This window comes from Pygoscelis adeliae, unplaced genomic scaffold (assembly GCF_000699105.1).
Source record: "Pygoscelis adeliae isolate BGI_AS28 unplaced genomic scaffold, ASM69910v1 Scaffold14, whole genome shotgun sequence".
In the NCBI taxonomy this organism is placed as follows: domain Eukaryota; kingdom Metazoa; phylum Chordata; class Aves; order Sphenisciformes; family Spheniscidae; genus Pygoscelis; species Pygoscelis adeliae.
In genome coordinates this window covers 19759280-19765563 of record NW_008825109.1, presented here as the reverse complement: position 1 = coordinate 19765563, position 6284 = coordinate 19759280, and positions in this window count along the sequence as shown.

The following is a 6284-nucleotide window of genomic DNA, read 5'->3' as shown; positions in this document are numbered from 1 at the left end:
AGCATCTCAGACTAAAAAAGACCAAAGCAATTGCACTCTTAACCAAAAGAGTTAAAAAAGCAAAAAGCCCTGGGGCGGTAGGGAATTACTGCTTTTTTTGGAGGGGTTTGTGTTTCATGCCCCATGAAGATGACCTGGGTTTGGTAACTGGCTGGCTGCTCTGCAGCTTTTTGCTTCGGGGAAGTGTTTTACGTGGTTTGAAACTGTGGATGTGATTAGAGGGGCTAACATCTACCAAGTGCTTACGCAGGCATACTTATTGCCATCAGTTTTTCCCCCTTATTATTATTATTATTATCTAATCACCAAAGTACTTTGCACAGAGGCGTGAGAAGTCTGAGAGCTTCCTGAATTTTGTGCAGCCTCATACTGCTTCGTTTCAGCACCGTCTACTCGCAGAGCCTAATTTCTTGATCGCAAGCTCAGAGGGCATTGGCTCCCCTCCCACGGGCCCGGCTGTCCCTGCCTGTGGGGATGCTCTGGGTGCCGGGACCCTCCGTGACAACCACCTCTGCTGCTCTGGGAAGTACCTCACGGAGGGGACGTGCCGGGCCATTGTGGGGCGGGCCATTGTGGCAGGGGCGGCGGTGGCTTCGGCATGGCTTGTTTCTCTCCGAGCGTCTGGGAGCTGGTGCGGGAGAGGGAGGTCACTTTTCTGGGGAGCACTGCCCGCCGAAAGGGCCGTTCCCATCTCCGCTGGAGAGAGGACATGGAAGCAGCCTGTGAACCGGCAGTCAGACTTTATCTGACCTTTTATTTATCTGACCTGCCCTCCCTATAAGACTGAACACAAAACATCACGCAGTTCCCTTGTATCGAGCCCCCAGGCGCAGGCTTATCTAAATTACACGTGTCCGCGCTTCTCGAGTCATGCAGCCAAGTTTCCATCAGTGGCTCTGTAAGCACTACAAGTCCCTCGATTCACCACGGTTGGGTATCCAGCCAGGATTACAAAGCACGCAGATCCAAAAGTGACACTTGCCTGAAGCAATAAATAAGCTATTTCCCAAACTACCTTGCTTGTTAGCAGCTAGGTTTGCTCAGGTTTGCTCAGCTCTGCTCCCACGGACTGCCTCGCTTCCTCTTCGAAATCCCGAGACGTGCATGGTGAAAGGATCCCACGTCCCCAGCTCGCTGCGTGTGGAAATTACATTAACAGCAACTACGCTCCTCAGCACAGAGCAATTAAAGGATCAGGTTAAATAACAACTATTCTTTGTATCCAAGCCCAGAGCATATGCTGAACAAATCTGTGCTTGTGGTCCACATCGTCGGCCTGTAAGCGCGGCCCCTTCCTCCCCCTTGGCTACGGCAGGGGCGGGAGCTGGAGCTGGGGGGCTGCAACTTACCCAGCCCCCAGGAGGATGCAGCCAGGAGCCCAGGTCGCAACTTCATCGTTGTTTGTTTCTCAAGTCACCTGCAAATAATCTTCCTGATACACAGGTGTATGAAATTTGTTTGCAAATTTGTTTGAATTTGCATCCAAATAATTTATATGAACAAGTCACAGCCTAATAAGAGATTTAAAAAATGGAAAAAAGCATTAAATGGAAAATGTGGAAGTTTTCCGTATGAGCACCTTCGCATATCAAAATAATTAAAGATCACAGCTACGTTTTATATTAATTTATTAGAAAAAAGATACACAGTTGAATGTGCAAATATATACAACAAACATTACAATGAAACATCAGGAAGGCGAGCCCCTTCCCTCTATCAATGACTAATTCCTTCGTAACAGAGATGACTGTTTAATGCTTCCCCACAGATTTACAGATACAAAAAAAAGTATAATGCTTCATTTGCACAAGACAAAAGTTTATTTTTGTTTGAACAAAAAATATTCTGGCTTTGACATGGCAAAAGTCTGCTATTTTGGTGGCTTTTTTTTTTTTTTTAAACCTGAGCAAGTTTTGCGGAACAGGGGAACAAAGGAAAGGCATTGCCCTGTGCTTCATTCTCATCACAGCATCTGATGGTCTTTGAATTACTAAACCACTGGATCACTTCAAGTGAACGCAACTCCAAAATCTACATCTATGATGTAATTAGTGACTCGGAAGGGAGCGGGCGCTACTGTTGGCAAAAGTGAGCTGGCTGAAAACACCTGGCTTGAGTTAAATGGCCGCTGACATTTCTCAGGTAAAGCGTTCCTATCTGCCAGTAGGGAATTTAATGCTGCCTCCTGTAATAGAGGAATTATAAACGGAAAATACAGTCTAGTCCAAAAAGCAAACGAGTCTTGGATCCTGCTACACCTTGCTCAAATGCGTGATCACTGAAAGACTGCAGAATAAGGCCGTATTAAACCCGAACTGAGTAAAGACCTTGGGAATGCGCGTAACTCTCTGTAAGTACTGAAATCCTGCTCGCCCCAGGAAAGAAGTTCAGATCAGAATGATTTCTTTATGACTCTTTAGGATGTATTTCAAGCAGGCGTTTGACGCAGGCTATTTTTGTATTCAGTGGCCACAGACAATTTCAGTAAAAGAGATCCATCTCATCTCTGACCTCCTCCCCCCCGTGCCTGGGTGCTGGCACACCAGCTCACTCACCGGCCGTGCCAACAGCGGGGGGAATCCAGCTGATCGCCCTAACAATAACCACAGGACTGAAACCTTTCAGCTTGTTTGTTTTCCACATCGTCCTGCAACCGAGCTTCATCTGGCAAGGCCACAGAGAAACATCTCCAATTAAGCAAAAACTGTTTTGCTCGTTTAGCACTCCTCTCCATTTTAAACGAGAAACCCCAGCGGTGCTGGAGAAGGCACTACAAGTCCTGAGCCGGGCAGTGCCGGTTCCCCCGGGAGACGAGAGTTTCCTAAGGGACCGCTGGCCGCCCCATGCTCATTTGGGTGCAGAGCCTCTCTCTGCATCGGCTCTCGTGACACTTTTTAATGAAATACGTACAAATAACAATATAACAGACCCACAGCAAAAACAAGGCGCTACCAGGAATGTGCCTGGCTGACCCCGGCGCCAGTGCTAACCCAGGGCTCTTGCCTGGGCTACATTTCAGACATGACACTGTCAAAAGCTGACTCAGTTTTCAGGTGCTTTCACAGGTTTTCTTTCCTCTTTGGCCAAGGGATCAGTATTTAAGAACAGACTTAATTAAACAGTGACTCCTTTTTGCTGTGTAACACCCCTCCTCTCCCACCAGTCGGTCCTCTGGCCCTGGGCTGCTGCGGTTGGCAGCGTGGCAGCCCACAGGTATGTCAGTTGTGTACTACAGCAGGGGCTGATGTGGCTCCGTTCACACCAAAATCCTTAATGATGGGGTGGCCGCAGCAGATTTGGCCTTTGCCATCCTCCCACCATCTTCCTCCTCTTTACCCTCTTCGGAGTATTGTGGAATTTGACTAAAACAAAAAAATAAAAGCCTTGGGGGAGGACTGCTCTGCTTTTAAAACTTTTTTTTGTATTTTTTTAATCACTCCCGTTTCACGTGTTGTGCTTAACGCAAGAACGCACGTCACGGACCCTGGAGCAGCGGGTAAAAACAGACCTTAAGTGAAAAATCTGAATAAACCCCCAAACTTAGCTTTTAGTTAAAAAGCGAAAGTTAGAAACCAGTGAGCAGCGTTTGATCAAGATACGAGAGCGGCGGGGGCAAGCAGGGGACACGCGGAAGTTGAAAGGGGGCCATTCTCATCTGACGGTCCCCGCCAAGCTATATGTTTATGTCCTTTTAGGGGAAAAAAAAATACCAAAGGAGCTCTTTCTTTTCTAAACTTCTGAATGATCTGTTAGCCAGGTTTGTCAAAGTTTAAATATTTTTGCAATAAACTAGAATAACAAGCGCGTCAGTTGTCTCCAATAACGTGGTGGTTTTCCATTTCAGAAGGTTTTCTGACAGCACAAAAAGAAACGCTCCAGTCAAACATGAGCTGATTTGTATGCTATCGCAATCCCCATTGGAGACTGCCATGCCATCACTGCAGTTTGGGATCTGCAGTAGCACAGCGTAATTTCACCTGCCCTTTGTGGGTGTTTTCTGTCCCCTGCTGTAATACACGTCCTAGCTGGTCTTTTAACTCTTCCAGTACTGCAGCATACACCAAAAGCTTTCCGTGACATGTATTATTTGTACACCTTGAAAGACAGACAATTCTTCTGAGCAGAAAGGCAAACGTCTCTGTAACTGTGGACCCTCCTCGCTTACCTCTCTAACACCTCTGTGGAGGCGCAGATCTCCACCGCCTCTCCCCAAAACCACTTCCCCTGTAGCAATACCACACCCAGGACACAGTTGCTCAGAGCTCTCCTAAATCAGTTTCAGGACAAAACAACTGGGTTTTAACAAACTAAATTTCACACCAGACAGACAAGATTTATACAGCAAAGTCTGAATTCTTTCCAAAACTTTTATGAACATTAACTTGCATTTTAGAGCTTGGGGGGGGGGAGCAGAGTAGGAGGAAACAGTAGGTCAGCTATCTGCAGTATAAACCCCAGTTTTCCAAGCAGCTCTAGTCCAGGACACTTTATGCCCGCAGGCCTGGGTGCCCAGTTTGCCCCAGAGTCAATAAAGGCGCTGGTGAACCTCGTTGTTCTTGCAGGGTAAGCTAATAAGAGCCTGGTCACCACGGATCCCCAGCTTTGTATTATTTGCTCTAACGAAGCAGCGAGACTTGCAAGCACTTCAGCTCTCTTGAGGTAGGAGAAAAATGGTGTTTCTGTTAGCCACGCTGCCTCTCCCAGCACGACGTGCCACTCGGCCGCGTCTCTCAGCCTCCCAGAGTGCCCAAATGGCTGAAGCAGAATGGGTGCATGGAGGACAATAAGTAGGACCCTTGAAATGCCAGTGGTTTCTGCAATGACATTTCTACAACCTCTGTTTGGTAAATCAGCATTTTTGGGATGTCAGATTACAGTAATACAGCATGGTAGCAACAGGCACATGAAGGGAGGCCAGTGACTTGGCACCGCCAAAGAGGAAATCTTTCGTAAGGGTGCTGGCTGTCTGTCCTTGCTGACAGGATCAGAGCTCTTACGGCTCGTGGGACTTACCTGCATGAGCAAAGCCTGCAAGATCAAATCCAGTGTGGGTCACTCAGCGGTACTGCATACTTCCATGATTCAAGTGGCTGTGTGCCACCTTAAAATAAAGATTGCAGCCAAGCTTTTAAAGTTAAATATGTTATAAACTATACACATATGTGATCCTGAGATAGTGCCTGTAACAAGTCCCAAGGTAGATAAGCTTCCTGAACCCAGAGGTCCTCACGCCACGTAAGCGCATTGTTGTTTTATTTTGGCAGGCCTGCTAGCCTCTCTCGGAGCACGCTGCACTTCCTAATTCTCTTTTTTTTGGGGGGGTGGGTCTAGTGAAACAATCAGTTTGATGACTGCTACCAGCAATTCCAATAGCATTTCTTCTGCTGTTCAGATGAAAGCATTCTTGATCCTTTGCCAGTTCTCCCAAGACTTGCAGAAACAGGCTCACAGCTTCCCGTTCTATTTTTTGGCCAGCCAAGAGCTGTGTGCCTGCAGCCTCCTGCTAGAGGAGCAGCTGTGCTGTGCCGAAGACACTCCTCAAGATAGGGAAGAAAACACCAGTAGGAATCAGACAGAAAGGCGACAAGTATGAGCCACAATGGAGAGAAGAAGCTTAATACGATGACCGTCGTCCAGAGGGTCAAAGACGATGCATTCCAGTCCCATCGGTACATAGTCGTGTTTTGAGTTTCTGACAGCATCAGCTCAGAGTCAGACCTTTTAAACCCAGGGGAAAAATATTTTCCAAAATTCTCTTTGCTTAAGCACTGTATATTCAAAATGTTCTTTTTATTGTTTCAGTATTTTAGCCCTTAGTTGATTAGTCACCAATACCTGTCAGATGCTCGCTGCCATAAAAGCACTCTGAGCACCCGCAGTATTGGTAGGAATATCAAAAAAATAGCTTTAGCAACTAGGAATTATGCAAGAGGGAGAAGGCAGGACTAACTAGATTAATGCAACATGTAGTGGATTTGTTAACATGTGTGTATGACTCGTCACAGAATCATGCCAGAAAATGGTACCATGTAGCTTACTGGTAAGGGCAGTAAAAAGGGTAATGCATTACTTTAATCATCAGTGAACCACTCACTCATTCAACATACTATTTCCAGCTGAAATCAAAGGTTTCCATTAAAAACGTCATTCCTCTAGAGACCGTAAGCATCTTTCAACTCTCTCTGCCTTTGAACTCTACTGTGATAGCTGCTTCATTAACATTGTGGTTCCAGTGCAAAAAAAAAATAATCCTCCAGATCCCAAATCTTCTTCCTTTAGACTTT